The sequence below is a fragment of the Acipenser ruthenus genome, chromosome 25 (assembly GCF_902713425.1).
Source record: "Acipenser ruthenus chromosome 25, fAciRut3.2 maternal haplotype, whole genome shotgun sequence".
NCBI lineage: Eukaryota > Metazoa > Chordata > Actinopteri > Acipenseriformes > Acipenseridae > Acipenser > Acipenser ruthenus.
Window position 1 is genome coordinate 10,976,704 of NC_081213.1, and position 17,000 is coordinate 10,993,703.

Below are 17,000 nucleotides of genomic sequence, written 5' to 3' on the forward strand. Positions count from 1 at the left end.
TTTGGATATTCGTTCGTTTTTCTAAAAGTAATAAAAGCCACTATATTGATCTGTATGTAGGCAGAAAACAGCAGGGCAGGGGGTGTGGCCGTGGCCCCTGTGTGTGTGCCTTTAGTTTACAGCAAGACCTTACAATATGTAACACGTTAAAGTAGAAAATTATCTCAGGAGTAAAGAATAAGTTGTGTAGGACTTGCTTTACCCCAGTGAATGAACTACAAAACAAAGGATGCCAAATAGCAGCTCAAGTTAAACGTTGTTTTGTTTGTTCTGAAGTAAATCGTACATAATGTTGACACTATTATATATATATTTTTTTTTCATTCTTTGCCATTGCCATTCCTTCACAGTAAACAGTGGCCATAGACACCTTTTTTTTTTATTTTTTTTTTAATTCGGCAAATATTTTTTTCTCACTTTCTCCCCAATTTGGAAAGCACAATTATTTTTTATTTCAACCCGGCTCACCGCTGCCCCCCCGCGCTGACTCGGGAGTCGAAGAGTTTTCATTCTGCAGGCCCGCCATGCAGCAACCTCAGAGCTACAGCGTCGGAGGACCACACGGCTCTGGGCAACTTGCAGGCATGCCCGCACGTGCCTGGCCAGTCTACAGGGGTCGCTGGTGTGCGGTGAGGCGAGGACACCTAGGCCGACCTAAGCCCTCCCCACCTGGGCAGCACTTAGCCAATTGTGCGCCGCCCCCTGGGAACTCCCGTCCATGGTCAGCAGAGGAATAGCCTGGACCTGGACCAGGATGCATCCTGCGCTCCACGCGGAGTGCCTTTACCGGATGTGCCATTCGAGAGACCCTCCATAAACACGTTTTCATAAAGTGAGGTTTACTTGTGTCTTTTTGTAGCTGAACAAGCAACTGAAATTTAAGTTTAAACACTTCAAATAAATCAGACGTGAAAATGGTGTAAAGTGAAGGAAAAAAAAATCACCGTTTTGGTTCTCGTTTATTACATTCCACATAACAGAAAGTCGCAACAAAAAATATATAATATATACAATCTATATAAAAATAACTACACAATATTTTCAGGAAGTTGGGTACTGTTTAAGCGAGGCATTTCAGAATCACGTGCTTGCCTTTTTTCTGTCCCATGAGATTCTGGCTCGCTCTAAAGCAGCACAACACATTTTGTCCCAGATGGCTTTCTATGGAGATCACTATGTGCACGTGCATAATCTGTTTTGTTTACTTTTTGCTGTCTAAAACTTTTAAATAGAGGCTCAAGAGCTGCTGTGTTGATCCTGTGTTTTTTTATGTATAATTTATCTCACAGATCACACAGGGCTCTCTTTCATTTGCCATTTTTTGAAAACTCTTGCGCAAATTCTGGTGAGACGGTAAATAAGTGCAAGGTATTTTTGTCATTTGTAGCAAATATGAACATCTGAGTTTTGTATCCGAATACATGTCAAAAAATATTCCTTTGAATATTCAGATATTTATCCCAGCACTAAATTATAATTACAATTACACTAAAAAGTAATAAATTGTACCACATATTAGCATGTTTTTCTACCAAGCACTAATCAGAGGTACAAATACAGAAACATACTATAAAGTTTTTTCAAACAAATGGGGTCACTAAAAGTGGCTGAAAATGCGAGAACAATGTTCGCTCAATGTAAAACACATGGATCTTTTGAATGATTCAGCTTGGAGTGCTGTGATGATCCCCCATGGGACCTGGAGAAATGTTTGTTATATCAGAGTGTTCACTACATAAGAACATAAGAAAGTTTACAAACGAGAGGAGGCCATTCAGCCCATCTTGCTCGTTTGGTTGTTAGTAGCTTATTGATCACAGAATCTCTTCAAGCAGCTTCTTGAAGCATCCCAGGGTGTCAGCTTCAACAACATTACTGGGGAGTTGGTTCCAGACCCTCACAGTTCTCTGTATAATAAAGTGCCTCCTATTTTCTGTTCTGAATGCCCCTTTATCTCATCTCCATTTGTGATCCCTAGTCCTTGTTTCTTTTTTCAGGTCGAAAAAGTCCCCTGGGTCGACATTGTCAATATCTTTTAAAATTTTGAATGTTTGAATCAGATCGCCGCGTAGTCTCCTTTGTTCAAGACTGAATAGATTCAATTCTTTTAGCCTGTCTGCATACGACATGCCTTTTTAAACCTGGGATAATTCTGGTCGCTGTTTTTTGCATTCTTTCTAGAGCAGCAATATTCTATAATAGGGTTTGGCATTTTTCTATATTAGAATAATGACAAAATGGCAAATTTGAATTGAATTATCAATATATAGTACTTTTATGAAGATTCCTTCACATTGAGCAACAGTTAAACGGTATTGTGACAAGGTACTTGTGTCATGTGTGGGTAACCACATTGCAAGACAGAGAAACATAGGAGTTGGAGTTGAAATGCTGACACAGGCGCACATGATCTATTAAACACAAAACAGAAAGGAAACAAACAGGTCATGTGACGCTACCAACGATGGTAACGCACAGAGGACACACACAGAAGACAGGCAGGCAGCAAGTCTCAGTCTGTAAACAATCATATGATCAAACATAACTCCAAAAAGCACACAAAACAAACCTGTTTCCACATATTAATTACACCAACACTAATTTCCCCCTCTGCTACAGGTATGTTTAAAAGAAAACAGTAAAGAAATGAAAAAGGGAAGAATGTACACTTACATGCTGAATATAGTAATTACATGTCCTTTCTCTTGAAAAAACTATCCAGTGTAGATTGCTCCTCAAGCCCGTTGCCTGGTTGCAGTTTGTGTGAAGATAACGGACAGGCAACGATTGCGTTCGCCATGCATGACTCGTACTACAATAGGTCATCTTTGAATTGGTCAGCCATGGTGTTTGTTTTCACTGAGAGAATAACACACTGGAGAAAGTTCAGTGTCAGTCAGTACTGAGATTGTTGTATCCGGGGTCGATCCTGTACATGATCGTTCTAATAGGACTAATTTGCATTGACAAAATCAGTTTTTGCTGTTGGGATCGTTAAAAATGGGTGTTTGTTATAAGAAGGGTTTGTTATAGTGAAGTTTGCCTGTATATGGTAATTACAAATGCAATTGTGCATGTGTGCCAAGGTTCAACTACAACTCCAGTGACACTGTAACTGCAGTGACTCACCACTGACACAATTCCAGTGACACTGTAACTGCAGTGACTCACCACTGACACAATTCCAGTGACACTGTAACTGCAGTGACTCACCACTGACACAATTCCAGTGACACTGTAACTGCAGTGACTCACCACTGACACAATTCCAGTGACACTGTAACTGCAGTGAATCACCACTGACACAATTCCAGTGACACTGTAACTGCAGTGAATCACCACTGACACAATTCCAATAGTAACTGAGCCTCGGTCTGGAGGTAATAGGTACTGTAACAGTGATCTTGGCAGCAATCTGTGAATGTGACATTTGTTTACTTTGTTGACTTATGAAAACTAGTTATTAAAAACATACTGTGTGTACATGTGCATATATGGACTACAGTGTCTGCACACTAGTCGGTGTGTCAATAGTGCATCAGTGTACATGAGCTTCAGTATCTACAGTGTACTACATGTGTTTATGAGGTACTGCATCAGTATACATGAGTTCAGTATCTATAGTGTACTGTACATGTGTTTTTGAGGTACTGCATCAGTATACATGAGTTCAGTATCTATAGTGTACTGTACATGTGTTTTTGAGGCACTGCATCAGTGTACATGAGCTTCAGTATCTACAGTGTACTGTACATGTGTTTATGAGGTACTGCATCAGTATACATGAGTTCAGTATCTATAGTGTACTGTACATGTGTTTTTGAGGCACTGCATCAGTGTACATGAGCTTCAGTATCTGCAGTGTACTACATGTGTACATGAGCTTCAGTATCTACAGTGTACTGTATATGTGTATATGAGGTACTGCATCATTTTATGGGGTCAGCAAAATGGCTTGTTTTGGGATTTCTTTCACCCTGTTGCTTTTCACACAAACACGTGGTGAACAGAACATATAACCAAGACTCGAAGTTAACCTATATTTGGTAGCATTTTGCTGCTCAAAATTTGCAACTAATTTTTTTTATGCAGGAGCATTTTTGATACCTTATGCTGCAGTTTATATGACGAGCCTGAGTGAACACGCACATAATTACCAGTATAAGTTTTTTTTTTAAACACGTACTTTGTCTTTCATAAAGCTGGAAAACATTGCTAATAGAGCTTCCCAGTTTGTAGATGACTGAGGTTTGTACCGCCCAATGGAGATATGCGCGAGGCCCACAATGCAAAGCGTATTGGACAGTGGAGTACAAATCACAATGTGGATACAATTTCAAGGTATGAAGTTTATTTTGTAGACCAAAAGTAAAATTAAAAAAATTAAATTAAAAAAACAAAGAGGCGCAAATAGTTAACGTTACCATGATCCAAGTAATGGCTTCCTTGTTTTATAAGTACAAATAATAGAAGAAATACAATTATTATTATTATTATTATTTGTTTATTTAGCAGACGCCTTTATCCAAGGCGACTTACAGAGACTAGGGTGTGTGAACTATGCATCAGCTGCAGAGTCACTTACAATTACGTCCCACCCGAAAGACGGAGCACAAGGAGGTGAAGTGACTTGCTCAGGGTCACACAATGAGTCAGTGGCTGAGGTGGGATTTGAACCGGGGGCCTCCAGGTTACAAGCCCTTTTCTTTAACCACTGGACCACACAGATTGCTGCCAAGATCACTGTTACAATCTTGAGGAGCAAGAGGGCTGGAGGGAGGGAGGGAGGGAGTGCTGGGTCGGAAGGAGGGAGGGAGTGCTGTGTCGGAAGGAGGGCTGGAGGGAGGGAGTGCTGTGTCGGAAGGAGGGCTGGAGGGAGGGAGGGAGTGCTGGGTCGGAAGGAGGGCTGGAGGGAGGGAGGGAGTGCTGGGTCGGAAGGAGGGCTGGCTGGAGGGAGAGAGGGAGTGCTGTGTCGGAAGGAGGGCTGGAGGGAGGGAGGGAGTGCTGGGTCGGTCGGAGGGAGGGAGGGAGGGAGGGAGGGCTGGCTGGAGGGAGAGAGGGAGTGCTGTGTCGGAAGGAGGGCTGGAGGGAGGGAGGGAGTGCTGGGTCGGAAGGAGGGCTGGAGGGAGATGAGGGACGGAGGGCTGGGTCGGAAGGAGGGCTGGCTGGAGGGAGGGAGGGAGTGCTGGAGAGAGTGCTGGGTCGGAAGGAGGGCTGGAGGGAGGGAGGGAGGAAGGGAGTGCTGGGTCGGAAAGAGGGCTGGAGGGGGGAGGGAGGGAGTGCTGGGTCGGAAGGAGGGCTGGCAAGAGGGAGGGAGTGAGTGCTGAGCTGGAGGGAGGGAGGGAGGGAGGGAGTGAAAAAAAAACCACAATTCTTTTGTGTACGACTCTGTGCGTCTTCCACCTTCTCAGTCCTCTGTGGATCGGCCACCGTACATAGATTTCCCTTATTCTGTTATTACTTTTGATGATGCGATCCTCACTACTGCCATAAAAAAGTTAACTTCTAGCCCTAATATAACCTGAGAGCCTGCCCTGCGCTGAATGCACTTCCTGCAGTGGTGTCTAGTACACCTAACCTGAGAGCCTGCCCTGCGCTGAATGCACTTCCTAATTTGTGCACAGCCCTCGAGTGAGCCAGGTCCCTGGGAATGAGTCTAAAGATACAGAAACGAGACAATTCAAATGCTCCTCACCATGGGGGGGGGGGGGGGGGGAGCGATATACCTACAAAAATATATCCTGATATTTTAGATGTTCAAGACGATATATCACGATATATTTAACAATCTGATCAAGGTTTTCTTTTAATATTTTTAATACATATTTTTCCAAAAACACAAGTTTGTCAACAGGATCAAGTTTTAGTCTTGTCTGTTTACATGTAGCCAGCACTTCAGATAAGGTATTGAGTCCTTGAGTAATTTAGACACTGTGAGAAATGTTTTTTGGGTGAGTAAAATGCAACTTTACCTTGAAGTCATGAGTACTTTCAATAAATACTGTACATACTTAATGCTGCTAAAAATTTCACTTCCCAGTCTCCTCACTGAATTAAACCGAATGTCCTGGGGGAGGAAATTAAATATTCATCTAATCTGGGGCTTCGCTACTGCAGTGATGGTCATGCTGGATTTGCATTTCTCCTGGTTGATGAGAGAACAAAGCATTGTTCCTTAAAGCTCAATGTTAACTCTGTCTTCTAATTTGCACATAATGAGGCTTGTTTATATTTCATTAGCTGGTGTTGTCTAAAAGAAGGCTTGCTCTTTGAGACGAGATAGCGCTGAGCCAGCAGCCCTGCTCTCTGCTGTGCTGAAATGAAATTCCCAATGAGAGCGTTTTCAAGAGTTATAATTAGACCAGGGACGGGGACTAAACCAGCTGTGTCCCATGGGAGGTGCTGAGAAGAGCTTATCCAGTCATGGGTAAACCTGTCCGGGACGTTCTTTCACTCAAGCTATTAATGATCATATGCATGTCACACTTGTATTTTAACACAGTCAATACTAGAAGTAATAGAAAAATCCTGAGCGCTGCATTATGCAAAATCTCACTTTATTGTTTAAAAGAAATGAAACAGAAAAGAGCTCGTGTTTGGGTCGTCAGACCTTCATCTTGGAAATGTCAACCCATTGTAAAAGAAAGCACACTTGTTACCAATCTGCAATCAATCAGTTCAACTGAATAATCTTCAACCGGATATCAATTATCTAAGAGCCATCAAATGTCATCCTATTGAATAGAATTACGCCTATTAGAGGGCATCTCTCGACCATGAGTCATAACATTATATGTAGTATATCATATCATATTACATATAACATATTTAAATGCCACAAAAGCTTCACAATTTGACCAATGCAACACTTCGGGAATTAATTCATAATATATAAAGAAAACTGTTCAATAAATTTAAGTACAGACATTACAAACACTCGTTGAAACCCTTCTAAATAGGCAATTGATTATATCAAAAAGTCGTTATATACAATCAAATGTCCGCAATACAATCAAAATGATACCGGCATGTCCAATCACATTACTTGTATCAAAAAGTTGTTATAGCATAGATATCAGATCAGGATCCTCGGTAAGGCCTTTCGGTTTTAAAGTGTGTAAGGTGTAGATCCAATAAACTTCTATTTGAGTTCAGCTACATGCCCTCCTCTTATTGGGTTTTTCATGTTTTAAATTCTATAAAATCTCAATGCAGAAATGCTGTGGCTGTAATCGTTCAAGTGGGCCGCTACGTGGTAATCATTTCTACGTACTTTTATGTTCACTAATTCTTTGTTTGAGCATACGTGTTGTTTTTCCTATATGCCAAACCACAGGGGCATCGTATCATATAGATGACATTAGTTGAAGTACAGGTAATTGTGTCTTTTAAGTGGAAATCTCTTGTCTGTTAAAGGGAGATTTTGAGTTTTTGTCGTATTATTACACTGAGCACAGTTGCCACATTTATAGTTCCCATTAGGTATTGGGCTTAACAGAGTTTGTGTCTCTTGGGTTGAGAATTTGCATGTACCAATTTATCCTGTATATTTGGGCCTTGTTTAAAAACTACCAAAGGTGGATCTTTGAACTGTGTCATTAGAGACGGTCAGTGGATAATAAATGCCAGTGCTGATTAATAGCCGTTCTGAATAGGAGAGATTTTGGAGTGTATGTCGTGATAAATGTAACACTAAACTTTTTTTTTTAATTTGTTTGTAGAAGTTCACCACATGGTTTGTTCAAAGGTGAATTAAAAGCTCTTTCCATCCAGCTATTTGTTTCATCTCTCTGGCTTTATCTACAAACTCCTCTGTGGTGTGGCATACATGTCTCAATCTAAAGAGTTGACTCTTTGGTAAAGGCATAGGAGGGAAGCTGTTGGCTAAAAGTAATGTGTTTTTATCAGTTTCTTTTTGATACAAGGTAGTGATTAGACCCCGATCTGATTTCTCTATCCACATGTCTATAAAATGTACTTGTTTCCTATCGTATTCAAGAGTACATTTCAAATTAGGATCGACATTGTTTAAACATTGAAAAAAATAATTCAATTATTTTTCAGTCCCCGTCCAAATACAAAACACATCATCTATATATCGATACCATTTAAAAAAACTTTTGAACAGAAAACATTTTCAGAAACATTATAGACAAACTTCTCTTCAAAGAAACCCACATATACATTTGCATAATTAGGAGCAAACGCTGATCCCATGGCCGTGCCTTTCACCTGTATCTTCAAAACTAAAGTAATTCATATTTAAAACAAGGGACGCCAATTCGTTAATAAATTCAGTAGGTGGAAATTGATCTAGTCTCAAAGCCCTCTGAATGGGGGATATTTGTACAGAGACTTTCGACATCAAAAGTGACCAGCAAAGTGTCACCAGGAAGGTTGTCTGCCAGTGATATTTTATTTATTATATCTGTAGAGTCTCTGATGGGTTAGTCAGGAGTTGTTTGTGATCCTGATGGCTTGGATTTTGTATTTGCTGTATTTGAGGAGGGATGTATATTACAGAAAAGATTATCGCCACACAATCTGTACAATATCTTGCTGCTCCACCGTCTTTTGTGAGTTGTGACGGACCGTTACAACATTGAACCATAAACCCTGATGTGACTTTCACAAGCACTGGCCTGTCCGGTGTAACCTGTATTCAAGGTGGCCATCACGCTGTGTGAAGCCGATGATTAATGATCAGCCTTGAAGGAAAAGTGGATCATTACATTACAAGGAGCCAGCAGCCCTTCCTAGAGAGCTGTGTGAAACCTATCTGACAGGCTGAGATTAAAACACGGTTAATTTTATCTATAGATAGAATAAGTAGGGTTACAGATGACCTACTGCTATGTGAAAAATATAGCATAGAGTACAGTAGGTCTCTGCAAAATGAATCTGGTTGCATTCCTTTTACTATTCATTCTCAAATGAACTTCCCCCTGAGCAGTGAGATATCTCACTTTTTGCAAAGATTTTTATAAGAGGTTTCTATTTTGAATTTGTATTTTTTCATGCCCACCCCTTTACCATACCGAGCTGCGACAGATTGTAATTGAGGTAGCTAAGCATGTGACCACTTGTCAGGAAATAGGTGGCGTGGATTACATTGTCCTTGCATTCAGTTTCAAGGCAGTCTAGCCCAGTGGTTTGAAAAGTACTGGGTGTGCTGCAGGAATGGACTGGACAGGATGGAGTCAGCCTCGGTTGTTTGTGTGGGCTAGCTGATAGCCCACACAAACAGCTATAGCTGTGTGGGTTTGCGTTACACTATGAACATAAGAACATAAGAAAGTTTACAAACGAGAGGAGGCCATTCAGCCCATCTTGCTTGTTTGGTTGTTAGTAGCTTATTGATCCCAGAATCTCATCAGGCAGCTTCTTGAAGGATCCCAGGGTGTCGGCTTCAACAACATTACTGGGGAGTTGGTTCCAGACCCTCACAATTCTCTGTGTAAAAAAGTGCCTCCTATTTTCTGTTCTGAATTCCCCTTTATCTAATCTCCATTTGTAACCCCTGGTCCTTGTTTCTTTTTTCAAGTCAAAGAAGTCCCCTGGGTTGACATTGTCTATACCTTTTAGGATTTTGAATGTTTGAATCAGATCGTCTTTGTTCAAGACTGAATAGATTCAATTCTTTTAGCCTGTCTGCATACGACATGCCTTTTAAACCTGGGATAATTCTGGTTGCTCTTCTTTGCACTCTTTCTAGAGCAGCAATATCCTTTTTGTAACAAGGTGACCAGAACTGTACACAATATTCTAGGTGAGGTCTTACTAATGCATTGTAGAGTTTTAACATTACTTCCCTTGATTTAAATTCAACACTTCTCACAATATATCCGAGCATCTTGTTAGCCTTTTTTATATCATCCCCACATTGTCTAGATGAAGACATTTCTGAGTCAACATCAACTCCTAGGTCTTTTTCATAGTTCCCTTCTTCAATTTCAGTATCTCCCATATGATATTTATAATGCACATTTTTATTGCCTGCATGCAATACTTTACACTTTTCTCTATTAAATTTCATTTGCCATGTGTCTGCCCAATTTTGAATGCTGTCTAGATCATTTTGAATGACCTTTGCTGCTTCAACAGTGTTTGCCACTCCTCCTATTTTTGTGTCGTCTGCAAATTTAACGAGTTTGCTTACTATACCAGAATCTAAATCATTAATGTAGATTAGGAATAGCAGAGGACCTAATACTGATCCCTGTGGTACACTACTGGTTACCTCACTCCATTTTGAGGTTTCTCCTCTAATCAGTACTTTCTGTTTTCTACCTGTTAACCACTCCCTAATCCATGTGCATGCATTTCCTTGAATCCCTACTGCGTTCAGTTTGAGAATTAATCTTTTATGCGGGACTTTGTCAAAAGCTTTCTGGAAATCTAAATAAACCATGTCGTATGCTTTGCAGTTATCCATTTTCAATGTTGCATCCTCAAAAAAGTCAAGTAGGTTAGTTAGACCCTTTCCTAAAACCATGCTGGCTGTCTCCCAGGATATTGTTACCATACAGGTAATATTCCATTGAGGATCTTATTATAGTTTCCATAAGTTTACATATAATGGAAGTCAGGCTTATTGGTCTGTAGTTTCCTGGTTCGGTTTTGTCTCCCTTTTTGTGGATCGGTATTACGTTTGCTATTTTCCAGTCTGTCGGTACAACCCCTGTGTCAAGAGACTGTTGCATGATCTTGGTTAGCGGTTTGTAAATAACTTCTTTCATTTCTTTGAGTACTATTGGGAGGATCTCATCTGGCCCAGGGGATTTGTTTATTTTAAGAGCTCCTAGTCCCTTTAACACTTCTGCCTCTGTTATGCTAAAGTTATTTAAAATTGGATAGGAACAGGTCGACATGTGGGGCATGTTGTCCGTGTCCTCCTTTGTAAAAACCTGTGAAAAGTAATCATTTAATATATTTGCTATTTTTTTTTCTTCATCTATGATTTTGCCATTTGTGTCTCTTAGACATTTAACCTCCTCTTTGAATGTTCTCTTGCTGTTATAATATTGGATGATTTCCATTACACGAGAGTAGATGTTAAAACTTCATACTGATTTGAACTCGGCTCTCGCCAAGATAAGCACCAACTAAGACGTAGCTTTACAGTAAACTAATGTGATCCATATGCGTCTCCATCCATTTACGTTTCCTTCCATATGATGATGTAGATATCCTTCTGTCTGGTGTTAATGGCTGAAGTGTAATGCTGGCTCCAGGGATCAGCTTATTTTGCCTCCCTGGCGCATCAGCACACACAACGGCTGCGATGCTGGCTCCGGGGATGAACCACAGTGCGGCCTCCCCAGCGCATCAGCATGACAACCGTCTGGATTGAGCTAAGTAGGGTACATCTCTGGGGTTTTCAAGTGGGCACCTTCCATCCTCAGTGTTTCGTCGACTAGCCCACGACACCTCAAGAGGGCTCGACGGTGATTCTGGCGTCCCAGCATCACCCCCCTCCGTCCCCCACTCAACTCAGCCCAGCTTACTTACCTGTCCCCAGCCAGAATTTTTCCGTCTCAACCACAGCCAGTTGCTGCTCCTCTCTGCTGCTTCAGATAAGTTCTTCACTGTGCGACGCAACTCTTGGCCACTGAATCCGACGTCTCTGAGAAACCGGGTTGTAGAGTGTGCCACAAATCCTCACCAACCCACCTCCACTGGGTAAACCCGAACTCTCCATCCTCGCTGTTCCGCTTCAGTGGCTAGTTGAGCATACCGCAGTTTCTTCCTCTCATACGCCTCATCTACAGCGTCCTCCCATGGCACTGTTAACTCTACCAGGTGAACAAGGCGTGCTGATCCAGACCACAAGACAATATCTGGTCGAAGGTTAGTGGTGGCAATCTCAGGTGGAAAAATAAGCCGTTGACCAACATCTGCCAGCATTTTCCAGTCTCTAGCAGCTTCCAGTTGTCCTGGGCGAGGATTGGTTTTAACACCTTTTCTTGGTGGTTGCTCTCCTGGGCGGAGGAATGTTGTCTTTTGTGTGTAATGTTTTGATGGAACAGGTGGCAACTTATTGGTCATGTTACGCTTGTCTTCCAATGCTAAGGCCAAACATCGCAGCACCTGGTCATGGCGCCAAGTAAACCGTCCTTGGCTAAGAGCCACCTTACATCCTGTCAAAATGTGCCTTAATGTTGCAGGTGATGAACACAAAGGACATGAGGGATCCTCTCCTACCCAGAGATTTAGGTTCTGTGGTGATGGGAGAACATCATATGTTGACCTGATGAGGAAACTGATCCTGCTCTGTTCCATTGACCATAGGTCTTGCCAGCCAATCTTGCGTTGTTCCACACTCTCCCATCTCATCCATTCTCCCTGTTTGGCCTGGGAAATGGCCTTTATACACCTCATCCTCTCCTCCTGCTTTTGCACCTCGTTGACTACCAGCTTCCTTCTTTGAGCTGGGGCCGCCTTGTGCCATGTAGGAGGAGTTGAACTGAAACCAAGACCCCCTCTTCCATGCTGAACTTGCCCCATGATATCACCAATTCGAAAAACATTTTGGAATTGGTTTTAGCCCCCTTAGCAATATTGATTTCTATCTCTCTCTTGGCCTTTCTAACTTCCTTTTTGACTTGTGTTTGCAGTTCCAAGTACTCTTTCTGTGTGCTTTGTTTTTGGTCCCTTTTAAACGCTCTATAAAGCGCCTTTTTTCGCAGAATATTTTTTTAAATTGATCTATTAAACCATTTTGGCCATTTTGTTTTAGATTTAGATTTGTCTACTTTTGGGATGTAATTGTTTTGTGCCTCTAGTACTACATTTTTAAAAAACAGCCACCCTTTTTCTGTGGATGTTTTCTCTATTTTACTCCAATCTACTTCTATTAGTCTCTGTTTCATACCTTCGTAGTTTGCTTTTCTAAAATTGTAAACCTTAGCTTTAGTCATTACTTTTGGGGTTTTAAAAAATATTTCAAATGAGACCATGTTGTGGTCTGAGTTTGCCAATGGTTCTCTGTCTTCATTATTTGAAAAGACTAAGTCAAAGCATGCCTCCCCTCTAGTCGGTGCCTTGACAAATTGCGTTAGGAAGCAGTCATTTGTCATTTCCACCATTTCAATTTCGTCCGTCGTGCCCCCCATCGGGTTTTCCCATTTTATACAGGGGAAGTTGAAATCCCCCATTAGTATGGCTTCTCCTTTTCTACACGCATTTCTAATGTCATTGTACAACAGATTATTTTGCTCAGCGTCTGAATTTGGCGGTATATAGCATGCTCCTATTATTATGCCCTTTGAATTTGTGTCCATTATTCTGACCCATATTGATTCTGCATTGTTTTCTTTGTCCTGATTTAACACCTGGGCTTCAAGACTATTTCTTATGTATAGCGCTACCCCTCCGCCTCTTCTGTCCTGCCTGTCTTTCCTATACAGTGTTTACCCACTAATATTATATTCATCTCCATCACTCTCAGACAACCAAGTTTCTGTAACACCTATCACATCGTAGTTACTTGTTAGTGCAGTAGCTTCAAGTTCTAACATTTTGTTTCTGAGACTTCTAGCATTAAGATAAATACATTTAATAGTGGTCTTACTTGAGTTGTTGCCCTTGTTTTGATGTAGTCTCCCTTCTGTTTTTTTGTTTTCTCCCCCCTTCCTTTCTAGTTTAAATGCTTCTGGACCGCCTGAAGGATCCTTTCTCTGAGTAGATTGGTTCCCTTTCTGTTTAAGTGCAGTCTGTCCCACCTGTATAGATAGTCCTTGTTGTAGAATGTGCTCCAATGTTCAAGAAAGGTGAAGCCTTCCTGTGTGCACCACGATTTCAGCCATGCATTTTGATTTTGTATTTCCAGCTGTCCATATGGTCCTTTGCAAGGCGCCGGCAGTATCCCCGAAAATACCACAGTTTTGGTCTTGTCTTTTAATTTCCTTCCTAGCTCTCTGAATTTGTTTTGCAGGGATCTTGGCCTGTCTCTTCCAATGTTGTTTGTACCAATGTGGACGACTACTACCGGGTCATCTCCTGTTCGTTCTAGGAGCCTGTCCACATTCTCAGTGATGTGCTTGACTGAGGCTCCTGGAAGGCAGCACACTGTTGTAGTAAGGGGGTCCAAACTGCGAACTGAACTTGCTGTGTTTCTCAGTATGGAGTCCCCAACAATCATGACCTCCCTTCTTTTTGCTGCCTGACCAGCACTGTTTATAGGGTCCTGGGTTTTGTTTCTTTCATTCTCTTGATGTTGGTTTTGGTCATCTAAATGTTGAAGTGGCTCAAATGTGTTGGATGTCTGGATTTCTGGTGGTTGTGTTTGATGAAGTTTCTTTTTTTCCCTGCTTCTGCCTATTTGAACCCAGCTGTTTCGACTCTCTTCCATCTCCCTGGTGGCTTTCAGTCTGCTAGGGGTGCAGACTTCCATGAATTGTGGGTGTGTCAGCTCCTCAAGCTCCTGTTGCTGTCTCATTTCTTCCAGCTCCTTTTCTAGCAGGCTTAATCACTGAAGCAAGTCCTGGATCGTGCGGCACTTTACACAAACTTGGTTGAGCTCTGTTGGGTTTTCTCGGATTTCCCACATCATGCAGTTGTCACAGATTACTGGCTTGAAGACCTTTTTTTTTTTTTTTTTTTTTTTTTTTTTTTTTTTTTTTTAGTTTAGTGTAGCTTCTGCAGCTGTCGACCTGCTTTCAAACTGCTTCTAACTGCGTTGTACTTGTCCACTCGTACTTCTCACACGATGTCGCTTCCACACGCTATCGCTGGGAAGCCTGTCTGCCTTTGTTTGTGTTTGTGCTGCGTGCTCCGCTCCTCCCCCGTGTCCCAGAACGCCGCAGGATTTGAATCCGCTGCTCCGAGTTTCAGCTTATCAGAAAAATACACGCAGCTGCAAGGCTTTAAGCTGCAATGTTTTCTGATTAAAGCAACTCCAAATTTAAAGACATAATTCCTCCTTTCTGCTTCTAACTGCGTTGTACTTGTACACGCTGTCGCTATGAGATTGATTGGACATACCTGTCTCTTATGATGCACTCTCCTGCTGTTTCATATTGTTCAGCCGAATTATAAATTCATCGTCTGTTTTAACCAGGAGTAAGGCTAGTAAGGCTTGTGAGCTGTCGGCACATCGGCATGCACCTTGTCCTGTGCGTACCTACAGTGCCGAGAAAAAGTATTTGCCCCGTCTGATTGTCTGCATTTTTGCACATTTTTCACATTGTATTTGGTCAGATTTTTTTGTGGGTTGTAGTAGTTTATAGAGGGAGTCTGAGAGAAAAAATGACACCAAAGTTTGGTGCTTCTTTCATGTTTGGTGTGCAAGGTAATCAAACATGCAGTCTTCAGGTGTGAAAAAGTTATTGTCTGCTCCCCTAGTTAACTCAACCCAATTAAAGGGATAATTAGGGTCAGCTGGTTAACAACCAGGCCTGATTTGGGCCAGCCCTGCCCAATATGAATCTGACTAACTTTGGCCCTTACCTTCAGAGTGAGGTTGTCAGCACACAGATTCTAGAGGCACATCATGCCACGGACAAAAGAAATTCCTGAAGACCTCTGGAAAAAAAGTTGTTGCTGCCTATCAGTCTGGAAAGGGTTACAAAGCCATTTCTAAGGCTCTGGGGCTCCACCAAACCACAGTCAGAGCCATATTGTCCAAATGTAGAAAGTTTGGGACAGTAGTGAATCTTCCCAGGAGTGGCCGTCTTGCCAAAATCTCTCCAAGAGCAAGGCGTAAAATCGTCCAGGAAGTTACAAAGAACCCTAGAACAACATCCAGGGATCTGCAGGCATCTCTCGCCTCGGCTAATGTCAGTGTTCATGACTCCACCATCAGAAAGACACTGGGCAAAAATGGGATTCATGGCAGAGTAGCAAGGCGGAAACCATTGCTCACTAAGAAGAACATGAATGCTCGTCTCAAGTTTGCCAAAAAACACCTGGATGATCCTCAAGAGTGGAACAATGTTCTATGGACAGATGAGTCAAAAGTGGAACTTTTTGGCCAATATGGGCCCTGTTATGTCTGGCGAAAACCAAACACTGCATTCCACAGTAAGAACCTCATACCAACGGTCAAGCATGGTGGTGGTAGTGTCATGGTTTGGGGATGCTTTGCTGCATCAGGACCTGGACGTCTTGCCATCATTGAAGGAACCATGAATTCTGCTCTGTATCAGATAATTCTCTCGGAGAATGTCAGGCCATCCATCCGTGAGCTGAAGCTGAAGCGCAGCTGGGTCATGCAGCAAGACAATGATCCGAAACACACAAGCAAGTCTACATCAGAATGGTTGAAGAAGAAGAAATTTAAAGTTTTGGAATGGCCTAGTCAAAGTCCAGACTTAAAACCCATTGAGATGTTGTGGCAGGACCTGAAACGAGCAGTTCATGGACGAAAACCTACAAATGTCATTGAGTTGGAGCAGTACTGCATGGAGGAGTGGGCCAAAATTCCTCCACGGCGCTGTGAGAGACTAATCAATAACTACAGGAAGCATTTGGTTGCAGTTGTTGCTGCTAAAGGTGGCGTAACCAGTTATTGAGTCTAAGGGGGCGATTTACTTTTTCACACGGGGGCATTGGGTGTTGCATAACTTTTTAATAAATAAATGAAATATGTATCAATTTTTTGTGTTATTTGTTCACTCAGGGTCGCTTTTATCTAATATTAGGTTTTGGTTGAAGATCTGATAACATTCAGTGTCAAAAATATGCAAAAATGCAGAAAGTCAGACAGGGCGCAAATACTTTTTCACAGCACTGTAGGTAAGAACTGAAGCCTCACCTAAGAATTCTTTGATCGTTTGGTATAGCATATTCTAGATCAATACTGGATTCCTTGTATCAAGTAATAGCACAGACACGGCTGTCCACGATGGAGGAGCATTGAAACTCCATAGCAGACTTGGTTACAGTGATGCAGTCGCTGATTCTCCTCTCTAGAGGGTGTCAGGATGCCATTGCATTGCACTGCAAATGCCCATGTTGGAATTTATATTCCAAAGAAGTCATCGTCGCCCCTACCGCCC

At 42.0% G+C, this 17,000-nt stretch overlaps 1 protein-coding gene across 2 annotated transcripts in view; it reads left to right on the forward strand.

The window, feature by feature from the left end:
- The window catches only part of LOC117413697 (phosphatase and actin regulator 4), an 89,443-nt gene that overhangs the window by 26,618 nt on the left and 45,825 nt on the right, over positions 1 to 17,000 (forward strand). The gene's annotated exons all lie outside the window — the stretch shown is intronic.